This window comes from Podarcis tiliguerta, assembly GCF_965153285.1.
Source record: "Podarcis tiliguerta genome assembly, chromosome: 2".
Lineage (NCBI taxonomy): Eukaryota > Metazoa > Chordata > Lepidosauria > Squamata > Lacertidae > Podarcis > Podarcis tiliguerta.
The window spans coordinates 71,261,329-71,276,281 of NC_139535.1; the positions used below are offsets into that span (position 1 = coordinate 71,261,329).

Consider the following 14,953-nt stretch of genomic DNA (forward strand, 5'->3'; position numbering starts at 1 on the left):
TACATGTGCGTAATGGACACACACACACACACGTCTCAGTGCTTCAACCCTCCATTCTTCAATTACCATGTGTAAATGCACATGTGTGAGCACACTGCTGGCCGTTTGCCATTAACCAGTTCTGGTCCTAAATTATTGCTCTCATATAGAAAGAACTAGTTATGAGTTGACATAAGCAGAATACAACTGGTGCAATAAGTCTTTTTCTTTTTCTTTTCTTTTTTGGTTTGGACCATTCACTTTGATGATCCTGGACATGGCTGAATAAAGTATACAGGATGCTGAATGGGGAATCTTTTCTCTGCAAAGGGACACATTTCCTTGGGGGGGGGGGGAACCTGTCAGGAGTCACATGCTGGCAATGGATGGAGTTGGTATATAGAAACACAAAGATAAATTGCTTAATCCTGCTTAGACCTCCTTCTCGTGAGAGACAAAAGTGTTTCATAACTCTTCATTCCAAAGTAGGGGGGAGTGACCTTGTTAAGCCCAGGAGGGCAGTTTACTCTATGGTCTTAACTCCTTCATGCATTAATTTGAATTAAGCATGTTGGTTATATGAGGCTGGATATCCCACAGAAATCAGGCTGAGGAGCCACATGAGACTTTCAGGCCACTCTTGATCTCTTCCTCCTAGATTCTTTACTGAAGCTTTTCTCATGCTTCTCCTTGTATTCTAGATAATCGGTAAAGAACTCTGAGGATCAAACAGTCAGAAATATTTGCAAGCCCATAACGTTCCATGTGGATCCTTAGTTTTAATATATCTTGTGTTGAATTTGTATTTTTAAACTTTTTAAACTTTTTAATAGTTTTATTCACTTTTAGTTTGTATTTTCATTGTACTTGATCTGTGAGCTGTGCTAGGACTTTATCTTATAGGGCAGCCACATAATTCAGTAAGTAACTAAGTTTGTAAGTAGTAAGGTAATAAAATGCAGAAAGTTTGAGCTTCAGTCCTTGGCATTTTGAGGCTTGCCATAATTCAAAAAGTAAAATCACTGACATTCAGAAAACAATCAAACAAAAAAATCAACACCCCCCCAGCTGATTCTTCTTCTTCCTCTTCTTCTTCTTCTTCTTCTTCTTCTTCTTCTTCTTCTTCTTCTTCTTCTAGCAGGGTAAGAAATGGAGATTCCTTGTTGAGGTTTTCCTCCTCTGCTTTGGGAGGGTGGGACTGAGGAGGCAAGTTCCTTTGGACCTGCTCCCAAGCAAGTAGCCACAGGCTACGGGTTCCCTTTTAGCTGTATTCCTCGCCTCCTGCATCATGGAAAGAGAAGCGATTGTCTTTCTCAAGGCTGCAGCTGCAGCCAGTGGTGGTGGAAGGGGTGTGCGGTAGTTGTGGTCCGCCCTGGGTGTCATCTCTGGGTGGGGGGTGATATCGCTGCACTGCCCCCGGGATGCTCACCCCCGCCCCTGGATACACAGCATGTATGCCGCTTCGGGTGCCAGAGCAGCTAGCATGAGCATGCTTCAGGTCTCCCATGTAAGGGGGGACATTCCTTACACTACTCAGGGGGGGGGGCAGAAAACTGGGGGAAAAACCTGGTTGCCATACGTATGGGAAATTCCGGACATCTCTTAAAATTCAAGATTTTCCCCAGGATACCATTTTAGGTATCCAATGTCCTGTCATGTCCAGAATTTTCCGGACGTATGGCAAGCCTAAACATTTCTAGTTTGAAAAAGATGCTTGCTTAGAATCTTTGGGACGTGTCTTTTTACCTGGTCTTGTATACCCAAGATTAGTGTACCTTAAAGCACTGAGATGTGGATGCCCACCCTTTGGTACTACCAATGTTCCATATCTATCTATCATCTGTCTATCTCTATCATCTATCATCTATCTATCTATCTATCTATCTATCATCTATCTATCATCTATCTATCTATCTATCTATCTATCTATCTATCTATCTATCATCTATCTATCTATCATCTATCTATCTATCATCTATCTATCTATCTATCTATCTATCTATCTATCATCTATCTATCATCTATCTATCTATCTATCTATCTATCTATCTATCATCTATATCATCTATCTATCTATCATCTATCATCTATCATCATCTATCTATCTATCTATCTATCTATCTATCATCTATCTATCTATCTATCTATCTCTATCATCTATCTATCTATCTATCATCTATCTATCTATCTATCTATCTATCTATCTATCTATCTATCATCTATCTATCTATCTATCTAATCTATCTATCTATCTATCTATCTATCTATCTATCTATCTATCTATCTATCTCTATCTCTATCTATCATCTATCTATCTATCTATCTATCTATCATCTATCTATCTATCATCTATCTATCTGTCTGTCTGTCTATCTATATCTATCTATCATCTATCTATCTATCTATCTATCTATCTATCTATCTATCATCTATCTATCTATCATCTATCTATCTATATCTATCTATCTATCTATCTGTCTATCTATCTATCTATCTATCTATCTATCTATCTATCATCTATCTATCGATCTATCTATCTATCTATCTATCTATCTATCTATCATCTATCTACATAGCTGTCAACTTTCAGATTTGAAAATAAGGGATCAGCAGCCTTGAAAATAAGGGATCAGCAGCCTCACCTGTCCCGGGGACAGTCTACGGGATATTTAACAATCTGGGATTGCAGCGGAAAATGGTGCTGGAATAAGGGGATTTCCCGACAAAAAAAGGGAAGGTTGACAGCTATGATCTATCTGTCTCCTTAAAATTATCCTTTTTGATCAGTGACTGGTTACTGTTTGTTTACTTGTGGAGAACTGAATGTGAAATGTTCCCCCTGAGAACAGAGTGTATAATGTTTCTAGGTGTTTGGCAGGTGAAAACAAAGCCTGCCACGTGCATGGTACTCCACGACCAGCACAATCAATTCCTAATTTACCCTGGTAAATATAAAGCAAAGCCACAGAGACACGTACAAGTGGCTGCACTAGTTTGCTAGCCAAAACAAAGTCTGCTTGCTTTATCCCCATTACAGAAGAATCTTGATCTTAGACGCAGGCTAGGATGCAAGGAGGCACATTTCAAGACAAGATAAATATAGACAGTAATATAATCTAAGAGTGGAGAAAAGAGCTACTGTTGAGAATTTTAACACTAGAAAAATTACTGAATTACAGGAGGCACGCCCTGCTGGAATTCTGGTTTTCACAGTCTCTTTGCTTGTCAAACTTAATATCAAGTAAAATAACCTAATTTGACTTGGCAAAGGCACATACAATATGGGCCTGATATCTATGACAGAGTCTTTTGAAGTTTCTTATAAACAATGTTTTCTCGGGTTTGGAACAGGGAGTGGAATAACAAACAATGTTCCCGACTCCAAACCTGCTGCAGAAACGTATGGATCAGCACGCAGTTCATCAGCTAGGGGAATACCACAGTTAGGCCACCATGTAGGAAAACAGTTTGGCTCCTGCTTAATTTTGGACAAGGGCATGCACGGTGGACTAAAAAAGGATGCTTTGCTGAATCAGCGCAAGGGAAAGGCTCTCTTTGTTTTGAAGTTAAAACGGCTCTGGGTAATGAACAGGACCCTAGCCACAGTGGCCAGGAATTAAAATGTGGATTGCATGACCACAGCTTGGGCTTATTTATTTTTCTCCATGCATGTTTTTACGTGGTTGGTTGATCATATTACCGTATTGGCCCGAACATAAGCCGCACTCCCCCCCCCCAAAAAAAATTCTGACCGTGAAAAGTTAAAGTGCAGCTTATATTCGCGACTTTATGCCACTGTCAAAGCGGCATGGCTCCCCCCAGGAAGCAGCCTGGGAGCCTCCCTCAAACCATTGTAATGAAGGGGGGAAGGCTGCTGGCAAAGCGATGCGGCTCCCTCCCCCAGAGAGCAGCCCGGGAGCAGCCCTGGGAGCCGGGGCAAAATACAGTGGTACCTCTGGTTAAGAAGGTCCAGAGGTCCATTCTTAACCTGAAACTGTTCTTAACCTGAAGCACCACTTTAGCTAATGGAGCCTCCTGCTGCTGCTGCGTCGACACTGCACGATTTCTGTTCTCATCCTGAAGCAAAGTTCTTAACCCGAGGTACTATTTCTGGGTTAGCGGAGTCTGTAACCTGAAGCATATGTAACCTGAAGCATATGTAACCCGAGGTACCACTGTATTATGTCTTTATCCTGCCCTTTCATGAAGGAGCTTGGGAAGGTATACAAGGCTCACTGACATTTTATTCTCACAACTGTCCTGTGAGGTAGATTGGGCTGAGACTGGCACAAGGTCACCTATGAGCTTCATGACTGAGTGGAGCTTTGAACCCAGCTCTCTTCAATGCCCTAACCACCATCTCCAATTAAAGACCTCCTTGATGGAGAAACTATGTGGATGGTTCAGAACAGCAACCTTCTTGGATGCGTCAGTACCACTGAAGGTGAAGAAGGTGGTCTTGAAGATTGCAACCCGCCTACTGAATCTGGAATGCCCTAGAAAGGAAGACTGGTGTATGGATTTTGTAAAACAGCTCACAAGATGGGTGTCTTTTTGAGGACAAGGTGCTTTTTGCATAATAGGCAGAAATCAGCCAGCGAAACCTTTCTGGCTGATGCAATGATAGGAAAAAAACTTAAGCTGCTTATGTGGCTGCTAAAGGCACAGAGACTCTGTTGTAAAGATGCCAAGCCTTCTTCATCACAGGAATACTGGTAATTTGTACTAAAGGGAAGATAAATTAATCTGTACATGCAACAGGTTCAAGCACTAGTCACCCATTCATGTTGCAGGTATAAAATGCCAGATTCAAGCTCTAGTTAAAAGCATCTCAAGAAGCAGGACTGAAAATGAACCTTGATCCAGACCCTGGAAAGCAGCTGTCTGTCAGAGTCAACAATATTGGGCTACATGGACCAATGCTCTGATTCAATGTCACTCCCGTTAAGAGCAAACACAGGCAGAGAGCACACCAGCAGAATGGGAATCAAGGCGAGTCACAAGTTATTAACATGCCTGGGAAATACATTTCTAAAAAAACAATAACAGCAAAAGCACACAGCAACCCTTTACCCATGCACAGCCATGCACAAAACAGCCCAATAAAGACAAAACAAGTTCTGTGGGCACCAGAAGCCACAGAATGTTGAGTGCCAATTAGAAATAAAACTGGAAAACTGGACTGAAGAGGTCCAGGCCACAGCTTCTGTTGATAGCTGTTGGCTGCCTTTTCCCCATTCCCCAAAATGCTTCTGACTCAAAGTCCTTCCAGGGCATTCTGTTGGGGAAATAGTGGTCAGCACCACCCAGAAAGGATGGTTGACAGAAGCAGAGAGAAGCTCAGCTCTGAAAGTCATGACAAAAAGTTTCACTAGAAGGAAAGAAGAAAGAACACTGCTCCACTATTGCTAGCCTTCTCAACTTTTAAGAAAGTTGCCTCCCTCCACTTAAATTGCTCTCTGTTCTGGGTTCTTTTGGAGGGAGGAGGGGCAAATGCCATGAAGACTGGGGCCGAATATTACATTCAGACTGGCTCCAGAGACTGTTGCATTTGTACTACCTGTTTCAATATTACTCCATATAAAATACTCCTACACAAAGAAAAACAGAGGGGGGAAACACTAATGAGTAGGAAGAAAGAAGCTCAGTGTAGAGATTTCCCTCTTCCCACTCTCCATGACACAAAATAAAATTCCCAAAATATTCAAGGCAACCAAACCATTCTTGACCAATTGCCTAGATTCACCAGATTTTTACTCAAAACAAACATTTATCAATATACTGCTTATGCTGTGTATCAGCCTTTCCCAAATTGGTGCCTTCCACCATTGCTGACCATTGACCATGCTGGCTGGAGTAGATAGGAGCTGTCATCCAAAATAACTGCAGCGCACCAGGCTGGGGAAGGCATTCCAAAAGACATGCCATAGATGACTGTGACTAATGGCTCGGTCCTAGTAATAGTAAATTTTGTATTGATCCAGTTTCAAAGATAAATGGGGTGTGCTTGCAAAGTGCACCAATATTCCCAGTTCAGCTACCACCACCCGGTAGTTATTTACCGTCTTGGATTGTAATCCAAGCTAGAGAATAACTCCCCTTCCTTTCCCTGTTCACAAGTCTAAGATACTTCAGTGCTGTTGAAGATCCTGAAATGGATCTAAGAGAGGATTAGTAAAATTCATGGAGGGTGGCTGTAAGTCAGGAGATTGTTAAGCTGTTGTGTGCTACTTTCAGGACCAAAGGCAACGTCACTCTAAATACCAGTGGCTGTGTCACAAAAGCAGGAAACGGCTACTGCTGCTGCCCTTATGGCCCTGCTTGTGGGCTTCCCAGAGGCATGTGTTTGGCCACTGTAGAAAACAAGATGTTGAACTAGATGGGCCTTTGGTTTGATCCTGCAGAGCTCTTCATATGTTCTTATTGTCAGATAATGGGATAGATTTTAACTGTGCAATATCACCTTCATTTGAGTTGGGGGGGGGGTCTCCTGCTGTTATTTATTTTCCGTTACGATATTTCCACCATTCAAAATATATTTTCTATCAAACAAATACTTCCATTTTCAAATCCCTCTAACCCCCTCAGCCCCATTGATAATTTATAGATTGATAAGGAAGGAACAATTTCCTTTATTAGTTTCAACAGGAAGTTTATTGGTGTTCTTTCCACGTAACTCAATCAGGCCAAGAATGCCACACATGTTTTTAAATCAAATGTAAACTAATACTGTCCAGAAGTTTAAAGTCAAAGATCAGCAGGACTTAAAAAACACACACAACCCACTAGATATCTAGTTACATGCCAGAGGCCTCCTCTTCAATGGCAATAACAGGAATCTAAGGACTAAAGGACTTCCTTTGACTCTTAATGCGTTAGAGTGAAAACTGCCTATAACCAGCAAAGATTTGCATTTGAGCTGCTGCTGGAGTCAAGGAATACATGTAGTTCTGATATACTCTGATATATTCTGTGCATGGCCCCAGGCTGCCTCTTGAGCATCCAGCGCAGTCCTGTAAACACATCCTTACTCATGAATAGTGCCATTGATTTCCATGGGAGCTGTCATGTGAGTGATGGTCAGGGGGAATAACCTCATAACCTTTTGACAAGAATTTTCAAGATCTTTCTTCAAATGATCACTGTATCTGTTCAAGGGAGTGTTTATCTGGTACACTGAAGATGGAAATCCAAAAGAGACATCAATCAATCAATTGTTGCACGCTTAAATCATTTTTGCTCTTCCTGTTGCACCACATACTGTACACGCTCGGGTGTCTACTTGCAACGAACGGTCACTTAGTAGAGACTGGATTCCTGTACTGAAAACAAGGAGGGAGATGGGCTCAGTTGCAGGGCACACACTTTACATGCAGAAGATCCCAGATTCTGTTTCTGGCATCTCCATTCAAAATTATCTCAGCTGGCTGGACTGGGGGAAGAGTTCTGGCTGAGACTCAGAAAGGTCACTGTCAGTTACATTAAACAGCACTGGGCTAGCAGAACTGTGCAAAATGAATGAACGAATGAATGACTGAATGAATGAGTTTGTTTTTGTTGCTTGGTTGGAGAACCCACTTCATTTTATTGCTTCATAGCCACATGCTGCTTTGTTTTGTTCCCACTTCAGAGGGTCGCTTCATTTCATAAACAAAGGCTCACTTGCATTTCCTGTTGATTTCAATGGGGAAATCACAATGTGCCTATAACGTCTCCACTTAAAAAGCAAACAAAAACAAAACACAAAATTGAACTAAATGTGCAGGGATGGTACCCTTTTCAGACAAATAGATTCAGAGGTTTGTATGCCATGCCCTTTAAAAACTGGAACATTTCAACGTTTCTGCTGCCCTGCTGCCACCTGGTTTGCTAAGCTAAGTATTGGCATAAAACTCAGCAAGGAACGTAAAGGAGCCTTTTGGCCAGATCAGTGCAAATTTCTACAGAGATATGTGCAGTGTGCAGGCAATGCTATACACCATTCCATGGACAGATAAACCCTTCAGTGACAATACTGGCTTGCTCTCAGTCACCCTTCCTGGCACTGGCTGGAAATTGCTTTCAAAGTTCAGCAAAGGCAAGGTTAAAAAAAATAAAATGCAAATGAAGTTTTGTTAAGAAATAAAGCTTTGTTTTCCAAGCAGTTTGTCTCCACCTCCAGTCCAACTACAAAGCACCCCATTGGTTTCAGATCAGAATCTATTGCACTGCTCTATGGAGACAGTCCAATAGACTGCTCAGTATAAGCAAAACATTTCTGATGTGGAAACTCAAAGGTATAAAATGCGAGGCCAAGCCACAATCCCTCCCGGGCAATCTTTCAGTGGCTACATGTCACCAGTGGGCAAGACCAGAGGCAAAAGTGGGCAGAGGAATCCTAAGTCTGCATTTGCACACTAGCCTAGTTTCTGTGCACATAGCCGTCAATCCTTCATCCAGACAAGCAAGAGGCCTTATCAAAGTCTAAGGACACATTCCAGCCTGGCAAAAACACTCAAGGAAGATGTGGCCGGGGAGGCATTACCTGGGGAAAGTCTCACGATCCCAGGCCTGAAGTGCCCCACAGCCTGATATAACCCATGACTGCAGAGAGGACTGGGGATTACCAAATTACCAAAACATCGCTGCACAAGTTTGCTCAGGACTATAAATGAGGGTTTCTTCAAAAGCCAGCCTGGATTGATGACAAAAGTCAGCATGGGACTGTTAAGTCAAATCAAAAGAAGGAGGAGTGATGTGGGTAGAATGAAGCAAACAAAATGAGGGTTGGAAAATGGGCAGGACAAAACAGACTTGACAAATAAATTCTTCTCCTGGGATATCAAAAATTGGTGGTGGAGATGGTGATTTGAGCACTCATGAGGGCCTTAGTGAAGGCCACATGTGGCCCCTAGGTTGTTCATGTGTGTGAACTGTAGGATGTGAGATTTAAGGGTTTGGAAAGGCTCCTCTCTAAGCAGTGATGGCTGGTAGCTACTGAGCCCAAAGGTAGCTGGAGCTGGAGCCAATGGCAGGCAGTGCCTATGGAATTTAGGTTTATTCCCATCTTCTTCTCTTCTACAAAGTGCTACAAAGGCAACTTTAAGATGGGTTGCAAGCAGGAAGACAGGCAGGTGGGGGCTGGGTAAGGGCACACAGAGGTTGGTGGGGCAGTGCCCCACTTGCACTGAAGGACCAGCCTTCACAGTCCCTAAGGGAAGTCTAAGGCTGAAACCACACATGCATTTTCAAGCACTTTAATGATGGCTTTTAGGAATGTCCCCCCCCCGTTCAATCAGGCATACGACCACCATTTACACATTGTGCTTTTCTCATGTCAATGTTATTACAACTCATTCTGTTAGGGTGGGAGATCCCCCACAATTTGCCTATAGCCCATAGCAGACGTTCCCCTGCATATCAGAAACCCACTTATTAACCCGTTGTTAATAATAACAATAACAACGGAATAAACACCCAAATGTGAATGTCATTTATGGCCACACTACATTATTGAATGGTCAGTGCTCATGCCTGGGCACATGGCATAGCTTACGCCCTTTGCTTTAATGCCACCAGCTGTTTCTGTGACCCCCTCACCCTGTCCTTGCAACCACATGGGAAGTAACAATGCATGCCAAGGATGTGAGGAGTGGGATCATGAAGGCCCGTGTTCTCCATACATGCCCATTGGCTTTTCTGCACTAATCCTGCTCTCCTCTTTGCATTTGCTGTCTCCTGTTTGCTCCCAATTAGTTGGTTGACCTCACTTTCTTTCCACACGATTGATAATGTTATATACCTCTTTGATGCGTCCCACTCCTAGGGTCACTAGCTAGTTTGTTTTTCAAAAGGAAGACGCCCCAAATGCTTTGGACCAGACTTCCCCAACCTGGTACTTTCCAGAGGTTTTGAACTGCAACTCCTACTGGCCCCTGCGAGCATGGCCAATGGTCAGGGATGATGGGAGGTGTAGCCCAAAATATCTGGAGGGCACCAGCTTGGGGAAGGCTGCCTGAACAGGCCTCCTCCTCATTTTGCTTGCCCTTTTCTGTGCCCTTTCAGGCTCCTTGAAATCTAGCTTAAGAAGAGGCAACCTCAACTGTACTTAGTGTTCCAAATTTGGCCACATCATGGATTTACAGCATGGCAGCATGATAAATGCTGTTTTATGTTCAGTTCCTTTATGACTCATTCCAGGCCTTTTTGAACTGCAGCTACACACTGCGTCACTGTTTGCAGAAAACTTTTCAAGAGCAAATTGCTTTGGAGCATTCCAATTTCAGAGAGTAGGGAATGCAGGGATATGCTCCTTGAACCAAACTACTGAGGAACCTCAATGGAAAGATGGCTGTGTCTTATAATGACCCCTAGTGGCCTGCTGGCAGCACAAGAGTTTACCACCCACTCCCCACCCGCCTCCTCCTCCTCCACCACCATTCCCCCAAATCCAGCATCGGGGCATCAACTCTGGCAGAGAGATTCCAGCTGGCAAAGTGAAGGAAGCCGCTTTCTACAAAACCCAGGGGCACTTGACAAGATTATGACTCAAACGTATCATCATAATATACCCAAATGCTGATTGGAAAGGGCTGGGTTACAATAACACTGACAAAAGGAAGTGTGTCAACATTCAGCACGTAATTTTCTGTGTGAACATCTTGCAAATGTTTGGTTGTAAATCTCTGGCAAACTGCCCTGCCTCTCATTGCCAAGATAATTGGGAGAAATTCCCCTCCCTCTTTTCTTGGCACACTTTGGAAGGGAACTGAACCAGTTTGCTTCTAAATGAAAACGTTTTAATTTCTTATGTCACACTAGGAAGTTATATATGCAGTGAATTATCTCTGTTAGACAGAAAACACAGTGGAGCTTTTATTATTATTATTTTTTAAAAGCCATCAAAGTGGACTGGGAGAGGAAAGGGAGGGAGAAGCCATAAAAATTTACTTCTGACTTTAACCTTTTCTAATTACAAACAGCTTTCCTTTATCTAAAACTTTCATGAGCATTTACCAATCAGCATGCAGCTCCATTACCTAGGATTAGCTCGGTTTCAGTGTTTGGAGTTTTCCTACTATAATTTTAAACTTGACCTTATTTGGGAATCATGTGTCTGATCTCTATCTCGAGCCGTCTTTTACTTAACCTAAGCTCCAGCAGCACAACGCTCAGAAGATCTCGGCGGAGCAAGGACTTTAAAATGCTACTTGGAGAAATCTTTTAGGCATGGCATTAAGACATTTTCAAAGGCCGTTGAAACAAAACTTTTTTTGGCGGGGAGAGGCAGCAAATGCAGAGCTGAGAGATTGTTTATCAGCGATTTTATTTGTTGTACAGCAGTTTGAGCACTTTGTGGAGATACAATGGATAAACAGGAACATGTGGAGAAAGAGATGCTGATGTATGTAAAGACAGGGGTACATCAAGATTAGACCTTAATCCAATCTGGTTTAAACTCTCAAACCTTTTTTTAAAAAAATAAAAATAAAAATAACCGTTTGAAAATTGCTGGGAGTCTCCGTGGCTCACAAACTGCCCCCTGCCCCGCCACACCAGTACCAGTTTAGTCATGAAGTTCAGTGGGTGACCTTGGGTCAGTCACTGCATCTCAGGCTAATTTACAGCACAGGGTTGTTGTGCAGATTAAATGAGGAGGGGAAGAACCAAGGTACAACACCTTGAGCTTGGAGGTATAAACGCAATAGGACATAAATGCAATAAACAAACAAACACACAAATAAATAGAAAACACAGGCCCAAGATCAGGCCCCTTGACCCTGTAAGAGCATGGTGCTGATAACGCCAAGGTGGCAACTTTGATCCCCGTATGGGACAGCGGCATATTTGGGTTTGACTAGATGATCCTCAGGGTCTATGCCAACAGAGGCTGGAATCAGATCTGATGGGGGGAGAGGGGCAGAATTAAGAAACTGTACCAGTGTTATAACAAGCCTGAGGTCAGTGCCTTGTTAGCCTGTTCAATAATCTGGCCCCAGCTGAAGCAGCCATGATTTCCATTATCAATTAAAAAAAATCAAAACATAAAATGCAGCACTAAATTACAGATATTTCTGAGGTGCACCGCAACGGAATCTGTGAATTCTCACTTGAAAACCTTACTGCTACAAGCCGTAAAGTTTTATTTATAATTGTAAGTTGTTTTGAGACATTTTTATAGCTGGCAACTACTAAACATCATAATAAAGAAAGAGCATTTTGAAATGCTTTCTCCCCAATCCTATTTGCTGTGGGTTGGTGAGAGGACTGAGAGTCTCTCTGCATACTGGTTTGTTTATGTGTTTGTGTGCATGAGCTGCGTTCTGTGTATATATGTATTACGAGTATGTGCAGCATGCTGTGTGTGGAGGTCTGTAAGTGTCGGGTAGAGATATACATGTGTGGGGCACCAGCTCTGGCCCTGCTCATGTTTGCAGTGCCCACCACTGGAATCCCTCATGTCATCCTAAAGACTTGCCACTTGGGGGGAAATATCTCCTAGGTTTAAAATTTCCTTACTCCTGCTTCAGATTTCATCAAAGGTGGTGTGGGGTTTACCGCTGACTCTGTTTCCCCCAACATTATATCGCCAGTTTTCTCGGTACTGAGTCCTCTCCAAACCATGGCCACTGTAGAAGAAGAAGAAGAAGAGTTTGGACTCCTTTCACTCCCCTTAAGGAGTCTCAAAGCGGCTAACAATCTCCTTTCCCTTCCTCCCCCACAACAAACACTCTGTGAGGTGAGTGGGGCTGAGAGACTTCAGAGAAGTGTGACTGGCCCAAGGTCACCCAGCAGCTGCATGTGGAGGAGCGGAGACGCGAACCCGGTTCCCCAGATTACAAGTCCACCGCTCTTAACCACTACACCACACTGGCTCTCACACTGTAGGTCCAAATGCTTATATTTAACCAAATCAGGGTAGAACGGCCTACCATTCAGGCTCCAGTGGTGCTCTTTAAGTCCACCAGAATCATTTTTGCAGGCACTTCCAAACTGTTGCTGTTTTGGAGTGGGATTTAATCACATGCCAGCAAATTCAGCTTGTATAATTAAAGCTGGTTTGTTGCTCTTGCGCAACAAACCCACCCACTCCCCAATGGGACATTTTGTGATCAGAAAATTAATGGGGGAAAGCACCGGAAGCTGTGAGATGGCAATTGTTTGACACAACACCGTATAACCTTCCCCTGCCAGCCAATGAGAATGAATGCTCAGTAAACAAGCGACATTGTCTAACCTTCCCACAGAATTTGTGCCAACAGATCAGGATGAATGCTCCAGAGATGGGTCATCTGAGAGCAACCTGCATTTCACAACCACTAGCTGGAAGGCCTTCTGTTTAAATCACTTTAATGGTTTCTCCTACTAACCCTTAGGATTCCATCAGGCTTGATAGCCAGGAAGGTGCGGTCTGTTCTAGTCAGTCATAATTAATACTCAGCAGGTCAGGTTTCATCACACCATTGAATAGGGTTACATTTTTAATGTAGCTGTGCCTTCAGAGGAAGAAAAGAACATACCTCACTTTCCCTTGCATAGGCCTACCTTTACCTTCATGCTCCCTAAACATTTTCTGGATATGTTTGGGTGATGTAGGGGTGGGAGAGAGAGAGAAGCAACAACATGCCCATGAGATCCTATAAGAAGGCCCCCACCTCATCATGCCAGGTGGCCTGAAAATTGAGAGAGCCAGGTGGCAAGTGGTGTGTGTATATTTTCCAGGGAGTCATCAGTATCTGAGCCATTACATCTTGCTAAAATTTAACAGGCACTTTTAGACATCAGCCAAATTATTCTTCCTGCAGAAAACAGTGTCCATGGGAGACATGTCGGGCAGAAAAGACTAGAGACATCTCTTCTTGTAGCATCAACTGGACCAAGTGATTCAGGACAGAAGAGCACCGGTGTAACTGATTTAACATGACCACAATTGTCTCTCTTTGGCGGACAGCATCATTACTGCAGCAGTGTGAGAGGCACTCATTTGGACGAGGTGGTTAAAAGAGAGATGTGTTGGCACTATAAATGATGATAGAAATTTCACTGCTGCCTCCTCAAAATTATCCCTGCCCTCCTGGCTTTTTCCCAGCACCATTGGAGATACTGCCAATTGCATTGCAATGGGAGTTTTTAATGAGCATTATCAAGTTTCACAGTCGAATCTCCTCTCATCTCTGTGTTGTAAGCGGTGGCACGGGCTAAAGATTCTCTGCAAGAGGCAAAACCGGTTGGATGTGTCCATCGTGCCCCAAGGCTCAAAAATAATTCTTTAAAATGTCTTTGGCATTTCCCTTTAATCTCCTGATGATTGCTGCTCTCCTCCTTCCCCCATCCTCATCAGCAATCCATAACACATTCTACAGATTTGTTTACTGTATGGTTGTTTTTGGATGTCTTATTATTGAAATAATTACCTTAATTAACGCTAATTGCTAATTATTAATCTCACAGTTATAAGCTTCCCTTTCCTGGTACACATATTTTACATTAGTCATTATGGAAAGCAAAGATGTGAGGCAAAATGTATAATTACGAGGCACAAAGGACCCAGAAGCTAAAGCAATAAAAATCAAAGGGAGAGGGGTGGGAAGAGAAATGCTTTCAGCATTCCTGTATAATAAGTAGGCCTTCCTGTGTCACAAAGAACTTTATGAGAAGGCAGGGGTAGGATTCCTGACCCCCCTGTAGGGAGGAATGAAGAAATTAAACTCTGCCTTCCAGCAAAGATGGCATTTTGAAACTTATCTGCTACATGCTAAATGGCTGTTTTCAACAAAGCAAGGAGACAATGCCAAAGCTGACAGCTCACTTTTGAAAGTAATGTATTTTTTTTAAAAAAAAAGTCAAGGAGGCAGACCTTTGAAAGTGAACACGGCAAAAAAAAAAGTCAATAAGGAGCCTAGAGACACTTTTTCCTCTTTTCAAAAGGAATGTAAATAGAATTAATGTAAATAGAATTCAATAGAAAGCAGGCAGAACCTAAATTGTCATGCTT

The 14,953-nt window shown here is 42.8% G+C and overlaps 1 protein-coding gene across 2 annotated transcripts in view; it reads right to left on the reverse strand.

Moving 5' to 3' along the window:
* The window catches only part of LOC310673062 (uncharacterized protein), a 125,913-nt gene that overhangs the window by 28,401 nt on the left and 82,559 nt on the right, over window positions 1–14,953 (reverse strand). Inside the window, exon 2 of one of the 2 annotated variants that reach the window (XR_014508784.1) lies at window positions 7,162–7,301. The exons of the other annotated variant lie outside the window; for it this stretch is intronic. The gene's annotated coding sequence lies outside the window, so the exon portion shown is untranslated. Of the gene's footprint in view, window positions 1–7,161; window positions 7,302–14,953 lie in introns of those variants that run through there. 2 annotated transcript variants of the gene reach the window in all.